Source organism: Triturus cristatus, chromosome 2_1 (genome assembly GCF_964204655.1).
Source record: "Triturus cristatus chromosome 2_1, aTriCri1.1, whole genome shotgun sequence".
Lineage (NCBI taxonomy): Eukaryota > Metazoa > Chordata > Amphibia > Caudata > Salamandridae > Triturus > Triturus cristatus.
Window position 1 is genome coordinate 209780622 of NC_140581.1, and position 22551 is coordinate 209803172.

Genomic DNA, 22551 nt, shown 5'->3' on the forward strand with positions numbered 1-22551 from the left:
CCATACATGGTCATGCCTCTCCTTTGATAACCCCCTTCCTCTGCGCCCCATTGTCCGAACTGGTCCCAGGCCATCACCTAGCCCTGCGGATGCAGTTTATTGCCCCTACTGTAAGGGAAACACCCCACATCAAAGGGATTACAGTAGATCAAAGCCCCTACTCCCTGAGACCCGACCGGTCACACACACCCCCAGGAATTGGCGGAATACCCTGCTGCGCAATAGCCATCTCCTACTGTGGGTGGGGTGAGAACTTCTACTGTATCTATGTGTGGGATCGGATCTGAACCGGGGCTTCAGGGGATATTCCCCCATACATCAAGGGAATCTCAAGAATGTACTATGTGTAATAAAGCAATAAACCAGTGTATAAGAGACCAGGTCTCAGAGATGCAGTTAGAGCACCTCGTGACGATACCTTGCTGTCTGATCTGATGTGTTCTGCTCCGACGGAATAAAACTTTGTTTCCTGCCTTCCAGTCTCCGGCGCCTGCCTCTTTCATTGGTAAATTATCGAGTGGTATAAGAGGCGATTACCGCCGGGCAAATACTTGAAAGGTTATCGACTGAAACTGCCGCTACCATTTAACAGGTGAACTGTGTCAAATAGAATATGTATGAAACATGGATGTGGCATGAAACAGCATTAACATTGTCTCTCTCTCACACACAGGGCAACGTCGACGATCTCCCCCCAACACTGGGGGGGAAGAATCACAGTCCCAGGCACCACGTGAAGACGATCCCACCGGCAGTGACGTCTCTCACCACTCCGTGGATGACCCCGACCAACCTGGCCCCTCTGGTGTACAAGCCACTGCAGCGCCTGCGTCAGGTACATCTGTGCCATCCAACACCCCCATTCCTGCCACATCCCAGGAGACACCCAGGAGCCCTGCTCGCACTGAACAACACAGCCAGTCTGACCAGGAGGGACAAGGTTCTCCGGGCACCCAGGAGGAGGCAGGCAACCCTGCAAATGCCATCCCTCAGGGGTCCCGGAGACCCGATGTACCCACAACGGCAGGCCAGGCTCGTGTGGGCAGGGGTGGTGGGAGTGGAGGCAGGCGGAGGCGCGAACCTGACCAGCCAGCTCAGGACCCCGGTCTGACACACATACGCAACATCCTGGACTCATACCGGCGTGACACCAGAGGCATGGACCAGGTCGTGCCCAGACTTTCCGGGATGCAGGGGACCCTCGATGAGATCAAGAACCTGCAGGTCGAGCATCATGCCAGTCATCAACAACACCAAGGACAGATGGAGGCAAGACTGGCTGAGCTCCTGGCGGTGCACAGGGACGTGGGACAATCACTCCGTCAGATCGCCCAAAGCCTGGCAAACCCTCCCTGTACCACCAGGCGTAGACCAGCACCAGACACAGGGAGGGACGAGGAGGAGGAGGATTCGTCTGACGGAGCGTCCCTGACATCGTCAAGGCCTGCATCTGAGGGTCCCCGGAGGAAGGTGGGTCGTCCACGTAAAAGACCGTGAGAGTTACCGGACCATCACCGTCTCCCAGGTCACCTGGCCTGGCACCTGGCCCTCTGGTGCAACAGCAGCACCTCACCCAATGACATTCTCTGCCACATGGACTTGCTGGTCACAGTCTGACCAATGATGACCAACACTGTGGTCTGGACTCTGATGACTCCAACTGACAAAGATGCCATCTCCCCCTGTGAACTTTGGATTCTATTCCCCCGGTAGAGCACCTTGGCACATCTACCAAAAGACTCACCCCACTAAAAATAAATTCACATTGTTCTGCACATGAGATGTTGCTGTCATTTTGCATTATTCAACGACATATGTGTGTGGAAATGTCTAACTATGCCTGAGTGTTGAACTAACTCCAGCCATCCATACTCTGGGAGCAGAGTCTGGTACAGGACACACATGGGTCACAAGGTATCATTCAATGTAGGCATTGAGCACAACACTCACCTGTGATGGCCTCTGGCTGCTGAGGGGGGGCTTGCTAAACTGTGTGGACACACCCATTTGGGAGATCATCATCAAGGCGTAGAGGTCATGGCCCATGTGGAGGTACCCGGGGAGGGAGTCCCAGGTATGTGTTGCCAGGTGGGAGAACAATGTCCTGTATGCTGGAGTACGGAGGATGTTAAGAACGGTGGCCAGGGCAAGGTTGGATGCACGGAGTTGGCCCAACGGGATCTAGGATGACAGACGCACAAGGTAGGTTTGGGGTCGGGGTTGTGGACTGCCTCCTGAGTGTGGGTGGGGAGTGTGGAGGTCATCCTGCAGCAGACAGTGATCCATTGCAGCTATATATGGTGGACGGTGAGGTGGCTGGGGCGCAGGGTGTAGAAGCTGAGGTGTGCAGATGCCCCCTGGAAGTGGACCAGGTTCCTGGGAGTGCGGATGTACTTGCACCGTAGAGGGCAGGGCAGTATATGAGACGGATGTTGTCATGGACCTGGGGGATGGTCTGTCATAACTTGGAGTGGATCTATCTGTGGATCATGTGCATGATGCAGAGGGCGTTGCAGCATGAGGCACAGATGCTGTGGACTAGCATGGCATATGTGAGCAAGCCAAACATGATGCACACCATCTCGTGTGTGTGGCCACTGGGTGCTTGTGCAGGGCCCGCAGCAGCAGGCGACATCTCCCTGAAAAATGCCCCATTTTGCACACAAAGACTAGGATGTCAGAAGGACAACTGCAACAGGCGCGTGTGTAAAGTAAGGAGTGTCCAGTGTCACATGGCACACCCAGAGACAATGCATGCACAATCACCAAAGAGCCATTACACCAGGTCAGGCAACTGAAGGGTGACCTGCGCACAGGAGACACACCCTCAGCAGCTGGTGATGGCCCATTGTGTGGTCGCCCTTGCTAAAAAACATACACGACCATGTACTTCGAGCCCAATAGAGAGCCTAATCCATGAGCAACTGCATGCATGTCGCTAGACTACACATGGACTCCTATGCATTATCGAAAGCAAGTATGCCAGAGATGCCGCATGCCAAGTGGCAAGAAACCTGCATTGACAGAGACGAGGCACCTTGGAGTGTGACGAACACCTTTATTACTCAGCCTCACACAAATGGAATTGCATCCATTGGAACAGTATCACAGGTCATTCGGCTGACCATGTGTGCCCTACACTGGACACCCCCTGCAACACACAGATGTGGTACATCCTACTGAGCTGGCACACAAGTGATGGGGTTGAGCCTCACACCCTTTGCTGCACACGGAGAGTCTACAATTCCCCATTGAGCCTCATATGGGGATGTCCCACACCATGTCCACCATTGGCATCCCGTATGTTCCTGAGGGATGTTATACACACATTGATGCCTTCATCAGAATCCACAATCCATGACAGATGACTGTCAGGAAGGGTGACTATCAATTCATGGGAGCCATGCAACACGTCAGGTGGCCCATGTTGAGTCGACATGTATGCAGGGTAACACAACATGCACAGGAGCATTCCCCACATATCACAAACACATACCACCCACAAAACGCCTTGCTGCACTCCTTACCCAAAATGACTTTTCACCATGTCTGTGCATGTAACTCTGCTCCAGCCCACGTTGCGATACTCATGAGGAATAGCAGGAGTGCAATGATGACATGAGCAGACGACAGCCGCAGGAAGCTGGGGAGGACAGACACACAACAAGTCAGCGAAGAGCTAGTAATCCGCAGACATGTACATGCACTCTACAGGATTTATGTTGTCACCATGCTAATTATGAAATATGTGTACCCACTGAAATTTGGGGAATGACATCATGACTTGAATGACACATCAGAACACACCTCCAAGTCACTTAGCACACAGTCAGCTTGACACACACATTGAAAAACATGCCACACAAGGCCCTAAGCGTGCACATTCAGACACAGGGACTCACCATCATGAGAAGAAGTTGCGGATAAGCTGACTCCGGATGTCCTCATCCTCATCCTGATCCTCATCCTCACTTGCCCCATGCCTGAGCCCCTCATCCTCCACGGGTGGATTATCCTGCTCATCCGGATCCAGGATGAGTGGCACGGCCTTCTCCACTGCCATGTTGTGCAGCATGCAGCACACAAGGAAGATTTTGCAGACCTTCACCGGGGCATATGGGAGTGCGCCGCCGGTCTTGTGGAGGCACCGGAATCTGCTCTTCAGGAGTCCAAACGTCCTCTCAATCACGCACCTCGTCTGCCCATGGGTGTCGTTGTACCGGTGTTCTGCGGCTGTTCTGGGGTTGCGGAGCGGCGTCATCAGCCATGGCATGTTGATCAGCCAGCGTCCCCTACATGGAAACATCATGGACAGAAGTGGGTCAGGAGAAGCAGTAAGATATTAAGATACCGCTGAATACAGGACTAACAGAGTATACCCACCAACAAGACATGCACGTTCGTTGCGCAGCTGCAGCATCATTTCAGGCACCCTGCTACGCCTCATGATGTAGGCATCGTGTGCTGATCCTGGAAAACGGGCACAGACATGGGATATCATCATGTTAGCAAGACATACCACAAGGGCATTGATGGAGTGGTAATGTTTGCGGTTACGGAAGGCTACCTCCTGTGCGTGTGGTGGTACCAAAGCCACATGTGTCCCATCAATGGCCCCAATGACGTGGGGCATCCCTCCCAGGGCATAGAACTCACCCTTGACACCTGTCAACTGCTCACGAGTCGGGAAATGTATGAATTCATCCAGGTGTACCAACATGGCCTCTAACACATCATTCAGGACACGGCTGAACATGGTCTGGGACATGCCACCTACATCAGCTATGGTGAATTGAAACGTACCCGTGGCAAAGAAATGTAGGGCTGCCATCACCTTCATCTTGGCTGTCAGTGCAGTAGGATACCTGTGTAGCGGTTGGAGGTGTGGTTCCAGCCTTGGGGTCAAGTCGTCAATCAACGGTTGGGAGAAGCGGTAGCGGCGTATACAGTCACGTTCCCTCATGGCAGCCAAGTCTGGCATTGGTCGGGGGAGAGGCGGTGCCCTGCAGAAATTTGGAAGGAATAACGAAGATTGAGTACAGCACTACACCACTGTCATTGAACTGAGCACATGTTCAACAGCTAATACACATATGCTACATACAGAGTCTGTACTGTGCAATGCATCCAGGACACGTATGCCAGCCAGGTGACACCCCTGCCAACAGTCAGCTATACACGTGGGTGCTCAAGATCAACATGACATGCCATGGAACTAGCTGTGAGCCAGTGTAAGTGAACAGGCAGACGCATTACAGGAGTGACAGACAACCACATATGTGCATGAGAAGGATGTTTCATCATACAGACCGGTTGCGGAACACCAGAGGCACAGGTCACATGTCCTTGAAATAGGACAGTTCACACACCTTGCCATGAAGGGGTACATGTCAGGAATGTTCACACATACATTGAGACTACGCAGATATGTCCTTGTCTCGCAAGGCCATGTGCGATGCATGCATACACCCGTTACGTCTGATTCCACATGTGGCCTGGTGTGCGTAATAGTGTGCCATGCCCATCCACACGCACACACATGTTGGATGCAGCAACTGCAGATGCATGTCACGGAACAACTACAGCAAGCTCATGGGAACACTTGACACACACATGACATAGTCACATCGTGCAACGCCGGTAGTTACATATCAGGTGTCATTATCTGTGTACCTGGCATCAGGGGACAGTTGCGGGTGTAGGTGACTGTGCCATGCCAGTGATGCAGTGCCCGACTGTCCACAGAGGGTAGCTCCTCTGTATCAATTGATATCAAGTAAATTTGCTGTTGTGTCATGCTCCCCATTGTTTCACAGCGGCATGGTGGGTAAACCAACTGTGTGGTGCAGGGCCTACATATGTTTGTGGTATTGTAGATGTCACTCATGTTGCTGTTCATGCTATGCGCTGTGTCCTATGTAGTTTGGACTCATGTGTCATATGTCTACAGGTGTCTGATAATTTCCTGTCTCTTCACCTTGACCCCAGCATCGTCGGGGGAAACCGAGGGAGACACTGGCACGGACGTGGGGGAGGGATCCAGCACCGGGGCCACCAGTGCTGGGGAGTCTGGCGCAGCAGGTGGCACGGAGGCGTAGGGGAGTCAGGCGGAGGACCTGTCCAGTCCCATCACCGCCCTCCCACTTGCTCGGGTCCATTGTGTCCGTGCTAGGCAACAACAGGTGCGTGAGAGGCGGCAAGGAGGTGTATTTAAAAGGTGAAGGGTGCACTTCCACTCCGGATCATTCTGTGGTGTGTAGGCAGATTCAATTGCATGGTGCATGTCATATGCACGCTCATGATTTAGCTTGTATTCTGAGGTGGATTTGTGTGCCAGTCATGACCCCGTCTTGTGCGCTGCTTGATAATGGTAATTATGTGCTGTTCAATGAAGAAGCTTGCTGTGGGATGCTTCTGGGAATTGCTCACATCGTGACTGTATCACTACGAGTGGTTTTCTGTCATTACGTCCTTTTCCCACCCCCGCATGGCCGGCTGGATGTATCCATCTGGCCTTCCATTCCAACCTTGAAAGCAGAGTTCAACAAGATGTGCAGAATAAGGGCTCTATTGTCTTAAAAACAAGTCGTGTTGACTTCATACCGAGAAACATTTGTCCTTCACGTAGCTCACACGCGCACAGAGGTGCAAGCGCTTTTGGACACTGCTCTCCCACTACATATTTGGGACTCGGATTCAGACTATCTTTCATGCCTCGTCAACATGTGGCCTGGATGTTTTTTTCAGAATTGTGTGCTCTGGCCTCGTGACCTCCTTCCATACTCTGTTTGGTGTGATCCCCGCATTTCATCATTCGATTTGTTCTCGCTTCTTCTGAGGTCTCCCTTTGCTTCTTGCACTCGTGGCTAGGGTGCTATTGTTAGAAGACAGCATGCACCGGCTGCTCCATCTTCGGAAACAGATGCTTGAATTCTACGGCACTCTGCCGCTGGCGACCGTAAGCAGTGCCTATGGATTGTCCTTCCGGTTTCCTTTCTTTACCTGCGTGCAACCTGTCTTTCATTGCCTAGATTGTCCATTCGAATGGGCTCTGGATTTGTGCCTGTGTAACTCGGTGTCTCCTGACCCGGATTATGATCGACTCATGAGCCCCTTAGTGGCTCATGAGTTGCACTGCTCTGGCGTCGGGATTATGGCCTGCGCTGCAGCACATGGAGTCCTTGGGAATTGGGACATCGGAACCGCTGCAACTGAATTCTTATCCAGAAGTTATCTTGATGTCCCCACCTGTTGTACACAAATGGTGCTGGATGCCCCGATTGTTGAGGAACACGCGTGTTCTTTCCCCCTGCTGAACTGGATGGCAGATAATTTTGTGGAACGTTCGAATGATTTCCTCTTGGAAGCTGTTGCGACTTATTGTGCTTACACCTTGATGGACTGACTTTAGCCCTGCTCATTTCATGGTGCGTCCATCGATGTTATGTTTTTCCCCTTTTACATGGTTCATTTCCCTGCAACATCGTTCATCATTGACATTTCTTCTCTGACTTTTTCGCTTCCCTTCTATGGACTTCCAGTTCATGCCCTTGGTTCCGTTGTATCAGACTTGAACTCTGCGTTCTCGATTTAGCGCCCCTAGTGGTTAGTGGTACGAACAAGGGGGGGTGTAGTCATGATTCCTATCTCCCTATGTACAATGCTAAGTTGGCACCACTGCGTTAGTTGTTAGTGAGCCATCTTGCCAATTTTGCTGCTTTTGCACGCAACACTGTAGTTGCGTGTAACCATTTTAAAAATGCCTACTCGAGTTAGCTTCACATGAGGACTGTCAGTTGTGTGACATCCTTCACAGTGAGCAGCGAGCTTGTACTGTACATTGTGTACACAAACATTCTGGGTGACTAGACGGTGCATGTTGTTGTGTGCAGGTTGATCGCCCCACTATTTAGCCATAACATGCACGCAGCTGCAGATACCTGATAGACGAATGCTTGCCATTTTGTAGTGCAGCACGTTTGAGTTTCATTGTGATGGGGAACTTTCGCAGCTGATCCTGTGATGTGATACCACTGAGCTGATCGGTAGGGTGGGGGGTCCCCCGTTCAAGCCTAGAGACCTTCTATTAGTCGAATGATACTAGTATTGGTTTACTGGCGACAGGAAGATTGCTGTTTCCACTGTCATTTACTCATGATTGCTCCTTTCGTTGTCTATGATATTGCAACTTTGATGATGCTTCTGAACTTAACCATTTGTCTGCTTATGTTAGCCACAGTACTGCATCTTAGGACGCGAGGTTCATTGAATGAACTCTTTCAACTTTACCGTGTCTGTGTCTATTCTGTTGTGGACTGATCTGAGAATAATGACGTACAGGTATGTCTGATTCCCACCATTCGTGAGAATATTGTCATGCGCTTGTTCTGGGTTGTCTATACATTGGGACCGCTGAGCTCAACCTCGGCTAATGAATGGAACACTAAGCTAGTTGGATGAGGGGTTCTGGGTTCTGAGGGGAGTTTGTGGTACACCAAACATGTCTCCTTCGTGCCAGGTACCGCACCCCCTGCCCCTGTCTCCCCTGCTGCCGTCCATGCAGAGTCTGTGGACATTCAGCGCCAGTTGCAGGTTGGTCAGACATGGCTCCTGCGTGTCCTCCATGGCCACACCAGACTGCTGACACGGATGGTGTCGTACATGAAGGGCATGTCATCAGCGATGTCTGAACAACGGATGTTGCTGAGGTCCATGGACTCGTCACTGACGGCAGCAGTGGATCTCCTGCAGTGCTCCCCCCCCCCTACCCCGGCACCATCCGCACTTCCCACTCCCATGCCTGTCCCATACACACCCAGACGTCCCCATGCTCACACCACACCAGACACAGGCAGCACACCACCAGGGGAGGCCAAGCGCACACCTCCTGTCACGCACACACAGGGGGGAGAAGGCACAGGGAATACAGCAGCCAAGCTGTCACAGCAGGAGTCCGCAGTCCTCATGAGCCACTACCTCCGAACCCACTCCCCTTGGCTCTCCTGCCCAACAGTCTGACAGGGAGTCCTTCATGGCCAGTCCGTCCCCTGCCCCTGTGTGACACCACCCCGCAAGCTTTTGAGGGATTCCACGGGCAGGGTAGTTGATTCCCCCCCCCTGTCCACATCCTCCCCCAGTTGCGCTGTGACCCATCCCTCCGACCCCCCCACCCCTCCTTGGGGCCTGTGGTTCCTTCGGGTGCAGGGGAGACACTGGAAGAGCTTGCTGCCGTGTGCAGCGCCATACTGACCTCCTCCTTTGGCGCTGCCCCACCCCCTGTGGTGGAGTCGTACATCCCTGCACCCACGACACCTACCCGTGCCCCTCCTTTCCCTGTGGTGCCTGGTTCTTCCCCCCCACATGATACCCCCCACTCTGTGGCTGATATGGTACAGTGCACTGTGCAGGTAAGCTAGGGGAGACGCGTCCCGACGTGTCATCCCCCAGGACTTCGTATCTGGCGTGGCCCATGGGCTTGGTGAAGGGTGTACTGTAGCTACTTTTCTTCGAAATGCTGATTGTGGTTTTTTGTTATTCCTTTGCACACAAATGTTTTTCTGGTATTGCTGTTGGTGCTGATGCTCCCTGAGTTGGGGTGGTAATGATGTGTTGTGTGTCTGGGAAATGTTGTGGTGTGCTGCTCATGGGGTGGACCCTGGTATCTGCATGCCGTCACAAGGTGACTGCATGTATTCTTAGGTGATATTCGCTCTTACTGCATGGTGACATTGTCCCAAGGTGTGTTCCTTACTCTGTGGCACCTGCCATCTTCCCTGCAGGGTGTTTCCCAATTGTTGTGCTGAGCTGTGTCAACATTTCCTGGGTGTGTGACACGTCCCTTCGACTTTCGCCATGCATGCTCTGCTATGTCTCCACCTGCATCGTTTGTGGCATCCTTGCTGGACACTGTACTTGTGTATGGAATGTATTGACATGACTTCATGTGGACATTTTCCCTTTTCCGCACTATGCATGTGTGTACTCCCTGCCTCACACACATGTGTTACGTGTTCTGCAGACTATTTGGGCACCTGACTGACAATTGTGGGCATTGTATCTGTGTGTACTCCACCCTTTTCCTTCCATGGGAGGCTACAACCTGTTGGCTGCCCCGGCACCTGTGCATTTCTATCATTCCTGGTATGTGGGTGACAGTGTGTGTTCCCTTAGGCTCTCTTACTTTAGTGGTGTTTGACATGAGGATACTGTCTTGTTGCATGATCTCAGTGTGTGTATTGTGCTGCCTCCGCCAGGGGTGGGTATGCATGTGTAATATGTCATCACACCCACATGTGGTGTGCCATGCTGTGGGGGAACGACATCCATCCTCATGGGAGTGGGACACTGCAGTCAGTGATGTGTTGTCATGGCACTCTCAACATTGTCGCACATTGTGTATGCCTTCATGCCCCCATGGAGTTTGGCTCATCGGAGGGTGATGTACACACACCCATGGCTCTGTCCACTGCTGGGGGTCCTCTACACCCATCCCTCAAATGTCTGGGCACTGCTGACAGTAATAGGCACCCACCCCTCATATGTCTGGGCAGTGCTGGGAGTGATAGGCACCCACCCCTCATATGTCTGGCCACTGCTGAAAGTGATAGGCACCCACCCCTCATATGTCTGGGCACTGCTGGGAGTCCTCTGCACCCACCCCTCATATGTCTGGGCACTGCTGGGAGTGATGGGCACCCACCCCTATGTATGTGCCCACTGTCGTGGGACGAGCCGTACCCACGCGCTGATGTCCTGGGTATGGCCCGTACCCCTGCGGCACCCCAACTTTGAGGGTGCGGCCCGTACCCATGCCTTTGGGATGTGGGTACCGGCCGTGCTGCCATTGTTGGTGTGACGTAGGGGTGGGCGTGGTATGTGCCGTACCCACGCGCTGATGCCCTGGGTACGGCCCGTACCCCTACGGCACCCCAACTTTGGGGGTGCGGCCCGTACCCATGCCTTTGGGACGTGGGTACCGGCCGTGCCACCATTGTTGGTGTGACATAGGGGTGGGCGTGGTATGTGCCGTACCCACGTGCTGATGCCCTGGGTACGGCCCGTACCCCTACGGCACCCCAACTTTGGGGGTGTGGCCCGTACCCCTGCCTTTGGGACGTGGGTACAGGCCGTACCGCCATTGTTGGTGTGACGTAGGGGTAGGCGTGGTATGGTCCGTACCCACGCTCTGGGGGGGCGTGGGGACGTCCCGTACCACCATTGTGGTGGTGACGGGTACGCGTCCACGTCCACTTCCGTTGTGGCGGGACGTGGGATTGTTGGACACGCCCCCCGTAGTGGCCAGGCCATGGAAGTAATTATTGTGCAGGTTGTATTTGTATTTTGTGGGGTGTGGGTTATGTTTCTTGCCCCTTGCACCCCACCCCCCCTTTGCCCCTGGGGGTTGTTCTGACCTTCTGCGGCGTCTGCGTTGGTTTCTGTACACGTGGTGGTAGGCTATGAGGGCCGGGATGACGCGTAGGTTGGGGTCCATGGCTGTCTGTCGCGTACCGGTACTCCTTGTTCGCGTTGTCCTCAATTTCCCGGCAGTTTTTGGCTCCCGTAAAAACTGCTGCGTGCGGAGGGACGTCGCCATGAATCGTGGTCCGTAGAACGCTGCCTGACTCCGTCCGGACGTCGCGTATGCGCCGTCCAGATTCAGATTTGTATGTATTTTTTTGCCGGTCGGTGTTTTGTATGACTCGTACGGAAATGGTGTTTCTGTGCGAATCGTACTTGCGAGTTTGTAAGGTGTTTTTCCCGGTTACGAGTCGGACGGAAAAAACGCTCCGTCCGACCATTCGTACCCGGGTTTTACAGGATCGGAATCGACACCTAAATGTGGAGTTTTATCTACCGCTAACTAGACCCGGAGGTATCAAACCGCTTTACATAAGCACCAGCTGCATTAAATACACATGCAATCATGTTTGTTAGGCACAGGGAGATTGACTGATTTGCCCAAAAACAAACATTCTTGAGCGTCCCTGCGGAGACTCGAACACCGTTCCCCAGTTCCTACCTCTACCACCATAACCGTGAGACCACATTCTGTCCACATTGTGCCTTTGTTCACTATGTCGGCTATTCACGTTTCCGGCGTGTTTTTAACCTTTTTATGTATTTATAAATATGCTAAATAAATGCATCAAGTGATACACAACTTTAATGCGCATTTGCAATATTAAAGGCTGAATGGCAATTAAGAGTCCAGCCACAGTCTGCACAGGGGAGTGGCTTGAGGCAGCCGACGATGAATTGCACACCATAATCTATTTTCTTCAGTTACGAGAGAAGTTATTTTTATGACCTCATTATTCAAAATAACTGAGGACGCGTTGATTCCTGGCAGTCAGTCACATAAAGCAATCCAGAGAAATGAAACTGCTCTGCAGGCAGGCATTTTGTCCAAACCACCGTGTTCTTACAGGAGTTTGTTGAGGGTCTGTGTTTTCTCTGAATAGTCTGATGGATTCCGAGTGTGGACTGTGGAGTCACGCACCCACACAAAAATTTGCATTTGTTGGTTTGGCTTGGGCCACCACGCCAGGGCACCGTCACCCATGGGCAGCATATTCATGATCATGGTGATGGTGGCATGGCGGCTGTGGTTATGCTAATAGTAGTTACTTTTACTAATTTAACCTCTTCCGTACTGCTTAACTACTGTGTTACTGTGTTACAGTAACTGTCAAGTAAAACTTAAGTTACCACTTCGGTTCGGTCGGCTGGCCCGGGACACACACTGACTGCATACTGCCATAGGCTGCTGCGCAGAGCAGCTTTGCAGTTAACTGATCTAGTGGGTTATTTTCCATCTTCTCTACAACTGGATCTTAGGACTTCGGTGTTTCTGCCTTCAGCTTTTTTCTTATGAGTTTTTTTCTGGACACACTATCACGTTGTTCCAAGACTTTTACTCAATGAGGATCCTACAAGGGAATAGCCAGCAAGTGAAAAGTTTCCCACTTTGCACCATAATCTGAAACTATTCTGCTAGCTTGTCACCTCACCCGAAGTCAGCGCCCGGTGCGATCGCACCACCCTAAAGCCACCCTGCTCAAGGGTCCTGTGACCTCAGTGACTGTCGCGCTAGGGTGTGCTGCTTGGATCACTGACAAAATATCGAAGGTCAAAAAATCGACCTAGAAAAATATCGGAGCTAAAATATCGATGTCAAGAATATCGACATCCTATCTACAACATGGAAAGTACAAAAATATCGAAAATAAAATAGCGAATGTCAAAAATATCGTTTTTATAAATATAGGGTATTTTTTAGTTAAAAAAAATATGTTAAATAAACCAAATAATACTTATAAATAAAATAAACATAATCAAATATATTTTATAATGTTTAAAATTAATAATTAATATATATAATTTAATAAAACATTAATTAAACATATACATATAATATAAATTATATATACTTACTTAATCAGTTTTAATAATTGTTTTAATAACTTATAAATTATTAAAAACTATTATAAATTACAAATACATCATACACATAAAACAATAACATGAATAAAAATTAAATAATTATATATAACACATTTAAAAAATTACATTTAATTTGAATATTGTTAAAATTAATTATATATTACATTAGCTAAAATAATACAAAAAATATTAAATAGCACAGACAATAAAACTACTACCCCAGCTCCAAAAAAAACTACAGTAAGGAAAATGTTGGATAGCGTAGGGGGAAAAATTACTATTCCAACTCCAGAGAGTGCAACAGTAGAGAAAGTGTCGGATAGCGTAGGGGTAAAAATTACTATTCCCACTCCAGAGAGTGCAACATTAGGTAAAGTGTTGGATAGCGTAGGGGTAAAAATTACTATTCCAACTCCAGAGAGTGCAACAGTAGGGAAAGTGTTGGATAGCGTAGGGGTAAAAATTACTATTCCCACTCGAGAGAGTGCAACAGTAGGGAAAGTGTTGGATAGCGTAGGGGTAAAAATTACAATTCTCACTCCAGACAGTGCAACAATAAGGAAAGTGTTGGATAGCGTAGGGGTAAAAATTACTATCCCAACTCCAGAGAATGCAACAGTAGAGAAAGTGTTGGATAGCGTAGGGGTAAAAATTACTATTCCAACTCCAGAGAGTGCAACAGTAGGGAAAGTGTTGGATAGCGTAGGGGTAAAAATTACTATTCCAACTCCACAGAGTGCAACAGTAGGAAAAGTGTTGGATAGCGTAAGGGTCAAAATTACTATTCCAACTCCAGAGAGTGCAACAGTACAGAAAGTGCTGGATAGCGTAGGGGTAAAAATTACTATCCCAACTCCAGAGAGTGCAACATTAGGGAAAGTGTTGGATAGCATAGGGGTAAAAATTACTATTCCAACTCCAGAGAGTGCAACAGTAGGGAAAGTGTTGGATAGCGTAGGGATAAAAATTACTATTCTCACTCCAGAGAGTGCAACAGTAGGGAAAGTGTTGGATAGCGCAGGGGTAAAAATTACTATTCCAACTCCAGAGAGTGCAACAGTAGGGAAAGTGTTGGATAGCGAAGGGGTAAAAATTACTATTCCCACCCCAGAGAGTGCAACAGTAGGGAAAGTGTTGGATAGCGTAGGGGTAAAAATTACTATTCCAACTCCACAGAGTGCAACAGTAGGGAAAGTGTTGGATAGCGTAAGGGTCAAAATTACTATTCCAACTCCAGAGAGTGCAACAGTACAGAAAGTGCTGGATAGCGTAGGGATAAAAATGACTATTCCAACTCCAGAGAGTGCAACAGTAGGGAAAGTGTTGGATAGCGTAGAAGTTAAAAATAACATACTTATAAATAACATCATTATTAAAAATAATTAGTGATTTAATTATTAAGTAACTCAAAATTATTTACAAATACCAATAAATTATGATTACAAACATAACTACAAATTAATAATTAATTAACAATAAATTAATAATAAATACCGATAAAGAATAATTAATAAATATTAATTACCCAATAATAAATATTAAACAATAAAATATGTTTCATAACCAAAAACATATGAATTATTAAAAAGTAATTACCAATTTAAAAATATTGAACAATTAACACAAATTATACCACAAAATAATAATGAAACATTAATTACCATTTAATAATTACTTATTCATATATTAATTAGAAATATCAATACATAATATTTAATCATATTTAATTCACAATTAATGATTGATCAACAACAAATTATCTTTCATAACCAAAATTGTATAATTTAAAATATTTACCGATTAATAATTAATGTCCAATTAATTAATTATCAACACCTAACAACAAATTTAATAATTACTTAATAAGATTTCAATTACTTCCAAGACTATTCCCCTATAAACGCACAGCACACTCCAATAATAAAATAATACACATAACATAATTATCAATTAATCAATTAATAAAAACGAATTACCAATTAATAAAAATAAATTACCAATTAATACTCAATTAACAATAATATAATTATCAATACCAATAAATGAAAATAAATTATTACTTAATTACAATTAAATTACTATCCCACCCTATTCCCCTATAAACCCACACCCACTACAGAACTTAAACGCAAAAATTAATTAAAATTAATTTATAATTCCTAATAATTTATAATTAATTTCATATAATTAAATTACTTCCCACCTTATTCCCGCTACAGTACTAAAACACAAAATTGACTTAAAAAAACATTATTAACATATACAAATTGTATACATACATTTTAAAACCACTAAAACACTTAACAAAAAACATATAACACATGCATATTAAATACATAATACAATACATAACAATAATATAAATATCGATATTAGTAACATCAAGATTAGTAACATCGATATATTTGATATCGATATTACTAACTTCGATATTACTAACATCGATATAAAAATACTTACCTTAGGGTCGATATTCTGTCCATAGATATTATTGACATTGATATTCTGTCCCTTCGATATTTAAAACTCGATATTAGTGTAGGTCGAAATTTTATTTTCGATATTTTGACTGTTTACCGTGCTGCTTCATAGGCCTGCCTGCAAGACTGGAGGTGAACTTCGGATTGTTGTTGACAGGCCTTTACGGTTAACCCACAGTTGCCACCGTTAGGGTACGCATGATGGTGCAAAGACACCAGGGTGCCGATTACGATCCTGTAAAAAAATTCCCCGTACGACTCGTATCCGGTCTTTTTACCGTACGAATCGTACAAGTGCCGTACAAACTGCCAAGTACGATTCGCATGGGAAAAAGTCCATACGAATCGCATTGGGAATTATTCCCCACACGTCCTCGGGTCGGAAAATGTGTCCGACACGTCCTCGGACGATTTACCGTACAAATGTGAAAAGTGAAGTCCGACCGCGGAAGTACGATCCATCCCGTGCGTCCGATGTTACAACTTTATGGAAAAAACACCATCCGCACCGAACTCCCATAGCAACCATGGAGACATGTGCCCGCATACGTGCCCAACACTCCCCCCAGCCCTCCCATGTAGGAGTCGAATCCCCACCCGTGTATGTACACCCGTGTATGTACGAGACGTACCCCCACCCGTGAATGTATGAGCGTACCCCCACCCCAACCGTGTATGTATGACTCGTACCCTCACCCGCGTACGTATGGAGCGTACCCCCACCCCAACAGTGTATGTACAACCCGTACCCTCACCCGCGTATGCATGGAGCGTACCCCCAGCCCAACCGTGTATGTACGGACCGTACCCCCACCCCAACCGTGTATGTACGACCCGTACCCTCACCCGCGTATGTATGGAGCGTACCCCCACCCCAACAGTGCATGTACGGACCGTACCCCCACCCCAACCGTGTATGTATGACCCGTACCCTCACCCGCGTACGTATGGAGCGCACCCCCACCCCAACAGTGCATGTACGTACCGTACCCCCACCCCAACTGTGTATGTACGACCTGTACCCTCACCCGCGTACGTATGGAGCGTACCCCCACCCCAACCGTGTATGTACGTACCGTACCCCCACCCCAACCGTGTATGTACGACCCGTACCCTCACCCGTGTACGTATGGAGCGTACCCCCACCCCAACAGTGCATGTACGGACCGTACCCCCACCCCAACCGTGTATGTACGACCCGTACCCTCACCCGCGTACGTATGGAGCGTACCCCCACCCCAACAGTGCATGTACGTACCGTACCCCCACCCCAACCCTGTATGTACGACCCGTACCCCCACCCGCGTACGTATGGAACGTACCCCCACCCCAACAGTGTATGTACGACCCGTACCCTCACCCGCGTATGCATGGAGCGTACCCCCACCCCAACCGTGTATGTACGGACCGTACCCCCACCCCAACCGTGTATGTACGACCCGTACCCTCACCCGCGTACGTATGGAGCGTACCCCCACCCCAACATTCTAAGTACGTAGCGCACCCCAGGCCCCAACACCAGCACCTTCATCCAACATCGCGCATGTACGAGTCGTACCAAGCCAGACACAAGGACAGCACTGTACAACTAAATTCCCGAAGTACACACCGTACAAATGCTAAAAACGCACGTACACGACCAGGACAAAGCAAAACAACACAAGAATACACCATTCGAATGGCACAAAGCCACAAAACATGTCCAACAAGCACAAAAACAACACATTCACTGACCTGCAACTGCCAAAATCCCAAACAGAGGCCCAAAACACAACCACTCCTTATAACACACCCACCCAAACTTCAAACACAGCCACACCCACCAATGGACCAATAAAAAGGGCCCACAGACACAAACCATGAGCCTTTGCAACAGACTCACTGCTGCCAGACCCCACAGACAACCTACAGCACCATACTTGAACCTTTACTACACCTTACACTTGCACACCTTCACACACCCACCTTCACAAACACCCCCTCATCACATTCACACACACACCTGCACAACCACACCCACACACCCACAACCATCCACACCCACACCCCTCACCATGGCCACTAACAAGAATCCAAAGTTCACTAGCCGAGAGTTGGAGGTCCTTGTCGATGAAATCCTCAGAGTCGAGCCACACCTCTTTGGAACATTGGTCAGACAGACCAGCATTTCAGAAAAAACAGCCATGTGGCAGACGATTGTCGATGCTGTGAATGCTGTTGCGTCCACCAGAAGGACCAGGCATGAATGCCAAGCCAGGTGGTACGATCTGCGGAGGAGGGTCTGAGCCAAAATGACCGACGACCACAACCAGGCCAACGTCACTGGAGGAGGGCCGCCCCGCAGACGCGTACAATACCATCCCTGGGAGGAGAGGGTGATGGCCATACTGCCGGTGGTGGCAGTGGACGGATTAGAAGGACTCCGAGACCCGGGTGAGTACACAAACAACTCACCTCACATGGGGGGAACGTCATCCACAACCAAACTCACAAACAGGCACGCAACCACCCCAAGCTATCACATGACTCAACCACACTCCATGAACACGCACATGCCACTGGCGCCACCATGCCCCATGCACCCAGCTGGACAATGGCAAGTCACAGGCCACAGAAAACACCAACACAAGACACGGTAAGCCGGATGGCAGGAGTGTGGGCCCCAAAAATCACATAGTGCAACTCAGAAGCAGACAACAATGCCCCCTGCCAATATGGCCTAGGTCACAGCCAGACAAACAGTGTGTCCCCACACAGGAAAGACTTGCCAGCAAATGGCGGACGCCTTGCATTAACACATGGGGGTGACGGCACGTTTTTGCACATGACAGCAGATAATGAACAGCCAACACTGTGAAAGAGTGGCAGCACACACCACCACAGCAGCAGCGCAGACACAGACACTACACCCAATGGGTGCCTGGAGATCAGAAACAAACTCACATCAACAAGCCAAGGGCCATTCAAAGATCTGCAAAAAGTGTGTGTCTAGGAAGCTGGGCTGAGGTGACAGAGGGTGACACACAGAGGGAGGGAGAGGGGGACAGAGAGGGAGGGGGACACAGGGAGACGGACAGAGGGAGGAGGCTGACACACAGAGGGAGGGAGAGGGGGACAGAGAGGGAGTGAGATAGGGACACACAGGGAGCCCAATTCAGCCTTGGGGGGTGTGGGAATGTCTGCTCGTCAGCAGGTGGACTGCGTGCATGTAGACAAGGGTGGCCAGTGCCAGAACCCCCCCTCTTCTCCATGGCAAAACACAGGGCCATGTCTCAACCTGTGCACGAGCACAACGCCAGCTACCTGCATTATCCACTCCATGTGCCCACGTACAGTGCAACACGGAAGGCGCCAATGCATGGCTCCCCACACCTGCTCACTGCACTGCTGACTGCAGTCACAATTGACGCAGCAAGTAAGACTGTGCCACACATAGGTAAAGTCGCAAAAGCTGTGGCCAAGGGACATACCCATGCACAAGTGCACTGTGAGTGGAATGCAAGACATATCCAAATTCCCAGAGGAAATGTGCCAACTTAGAAACGAATGAAACATGGATGTTGCATGGAACAAAAGTAACATTGTCTCTCTCACACACAGGTCAACGTCGTGGATCACCCACCAACACTGGGGAGGAAGACTCACAGGACCCGGCTCTACGGGATGACGGACCCACCGGCAGCGGCGACTCTCACCACTCTGTGGACGAACCCGACCCCGACCAACCTGGCCCCTCTGGTGTCCAACCACCTGCAGCACCTGCGTCAGGTACAACTGGGCCAACCACCACCCCCACTCCTGCCACATCCCAGGAGACACCCAGGATCCCTGCCCCACCACCACAATGCAGCCAGGCTGGCCAGGAGGGACACGGTGTACCGGGCACCCAGGAGGAGGCAGGCGACAACGCCAATGCCACCCCTCAGGGGTCCCGGAGACCCGATGTGCCCACAAGGGCAGGCCAGGTGCAAGTGGGCAGGGGTGGTGGGAGTGGAGGACGGTGGAGGCGCGAGCCTGACCGGTTGGCTGCGGAACCGGTATATTCCGATGTCAGAAACATCCTGGACACATACCGGCAGGATACCACGGGCATGGCCCAGGTTGTGTCCATCCTCGAGGAGATCGAGACCCAGCAGGCCCAGCAACATGCGGAGCAACATGCCTGTCTACTGCGACACCAAGGGCGGATGGAGGACAGACAGGCTGAGCTCGTGACGGTGTTCACGGGAATTCACAGTACACTCCGTCGGATAGCCGACAACATGGGCAACCCTCCCTGTGCCACCAGGCGTAGAACATCACCACCTACATGGAGGGATCAGGAGGAGGAGGAGTCATCCGACGGAGCATCCCAAACATCGTCACGGCCTGCTTCTGAGGGTCCCCGCAGGAGGGCGGGTCGTCCACGGAAAAGACCGTGAGGGTCAGCGCAACAGCACCATCTCCCAGGACACCTGGCCTGGCACCTGGCCCACTGGACCAACAGCAGCACAGCAGCAAAAGACATTCTCTGCCACATGGACTTGCTGGTCACTGTCTGACCAATGTTGACAAAGACTGTGGCATGGACTCTGAGGATTTTCAATGGCAAGGACACCAACTCCCCTAGTGAACTTTGGATTCCACACACCCGGAAAGCCCCTCATGTCATACCCCCCCCGTACCCCAACCAAAATAAAAAGTTACACGATAAAGAGATGATGCCTACATTTTGCATTATTACCTTACATGTGTCTTGTAAAGTCTAACCATGCCTGAGTTCTCATTTGACTTCAACCATCCACACCCTGGGGCCTGAGTCTGGCACAGGACACACATGGGTCACAATGTATTAGGCAAGACGGACATGGAGCACCATACACACCCGTGATGGGCCCAACCAGCTGAGGGGGTGGCCGCACAACCGTGCCGACAGACATATTGAGTACAGCGACAGCCATGCGCAGAGGTCAGGGATCATGTGGAGTGTCCTGGGGGGCACCCAGGTATGTGTGGACAGGTGGCAGAACCATGTCCTGCAAGCTTGAGTCAGGTGGATGTAGAGAATGGTGGCCTGGCCAAAGTTGGATGCATGGGGATGGCACATGTCACAATACCCACACAGTCATGGACATCATGCACAATACACAGTCTAATCCCACACAAACAGCTTGCATCTTGCTACTCGACACATAGACACATAGCCACTATCACGGAAAACCATGCCAGACATGCCGGATGCACCGTGGCAACACACCAGCATTGACTGAGAATAGGCACCTTGGAGGCATGGGGATACCTTTATTATTCATGTATTTGGGAATGCAGAGGCAACTCGGAGTACACATGAACAGGTCATGTGGAGTAACATGTGGGTCCAACACTGGAACCCCCCTTCACAGCACAAATGCGTGATAGCCATGGAACTGGCACACAAGTGTCGGCTAACAGCTAAACACCCCCTGCTGCTCACGGAGAGGCTGCCATACACCATTGATCCTCTGATGTGGAAGTCCCACACCATGTCAAGCCAATGCAAACCGTATGTGTCCGAGGGCAGTGTTACACACATTGATGCCATCATCACAATCCACTATCCCATCACAGATGACTGGCAACAAGTCTGACCATCTATTCAGGTCTACACAGCTACATGTCATGTGTCCCATGGTGATGCGACATGTCTGCAGAGGAACCAAACATCGACAGGGGCAGTGTGCACACATCGTAAACAACTGCCACACCCAATACACCCCTGATGCATCCCTTACCCTAAGGAGACTTCCAAACTTGTCCGTGCGTGTAACGCTGAGTCAGCACACGATGACGTGTCCATGAGGAATAGCAGTGCCACAACAATGCAACCAGCAGACGGCATGCGCAAGTACCTGGGGATGAGAGACACACAAGAAGTCAGCCACAAAAAGCACAGCCACTTGCATGTGCATGTACTCGACACATGTAAGGATGACAACATGCTAGGTCACAATTATGACTGGGGAAATACAACCATCACTGGCACCATCACTCCAGTGACACATCCACACACACCTCTGACTCACGTGGCATACATGCAGATGGACACACACATCGCAACACATGCCACACGGGGACCAATGCGTGCACACACAGACACTGGTACTCACCACTAAGCAAAGAAGTCGCGTATGAGCCGACTCCGGATGTCCTCTTGCGGAACCACATCCTCCACATCACTAGCCCCATTGCCAAGCCCTTCGTCCTCCACGGGTGGATGGTCCTGATCATCTTGATCCAGGATGAGTGGCACAGCTTTCTCAACTGCCATGTTGTGCAGCATGCAGCAGACCATGAAGATTTTGCAGACCTTCGCCGGGGCAAATGGGAGGGCGCCGCCGGTCTTGTGGAGGCATCTGAATCGGCTCTTCAGGAGGCCAAATGTCCTCTCTATCACTCGCCTTGTCCGGCCATGGGCGGTGTTGTAGCGGAGCTGAGCCGGCGTGATGGGGTTGCGGAGAGGTGTGATCAGCCATGGCATGTTGGGATAGCCAGCGTCCCCTACATGGAAACCACATGGACATAAGTAGGACAGGAGAAGCGGTCGTGCTGGAAGTCTACGCAAAATACAGGACAGACAGAGGCGCGATCACGATCCTGTAAAAACCGGGTA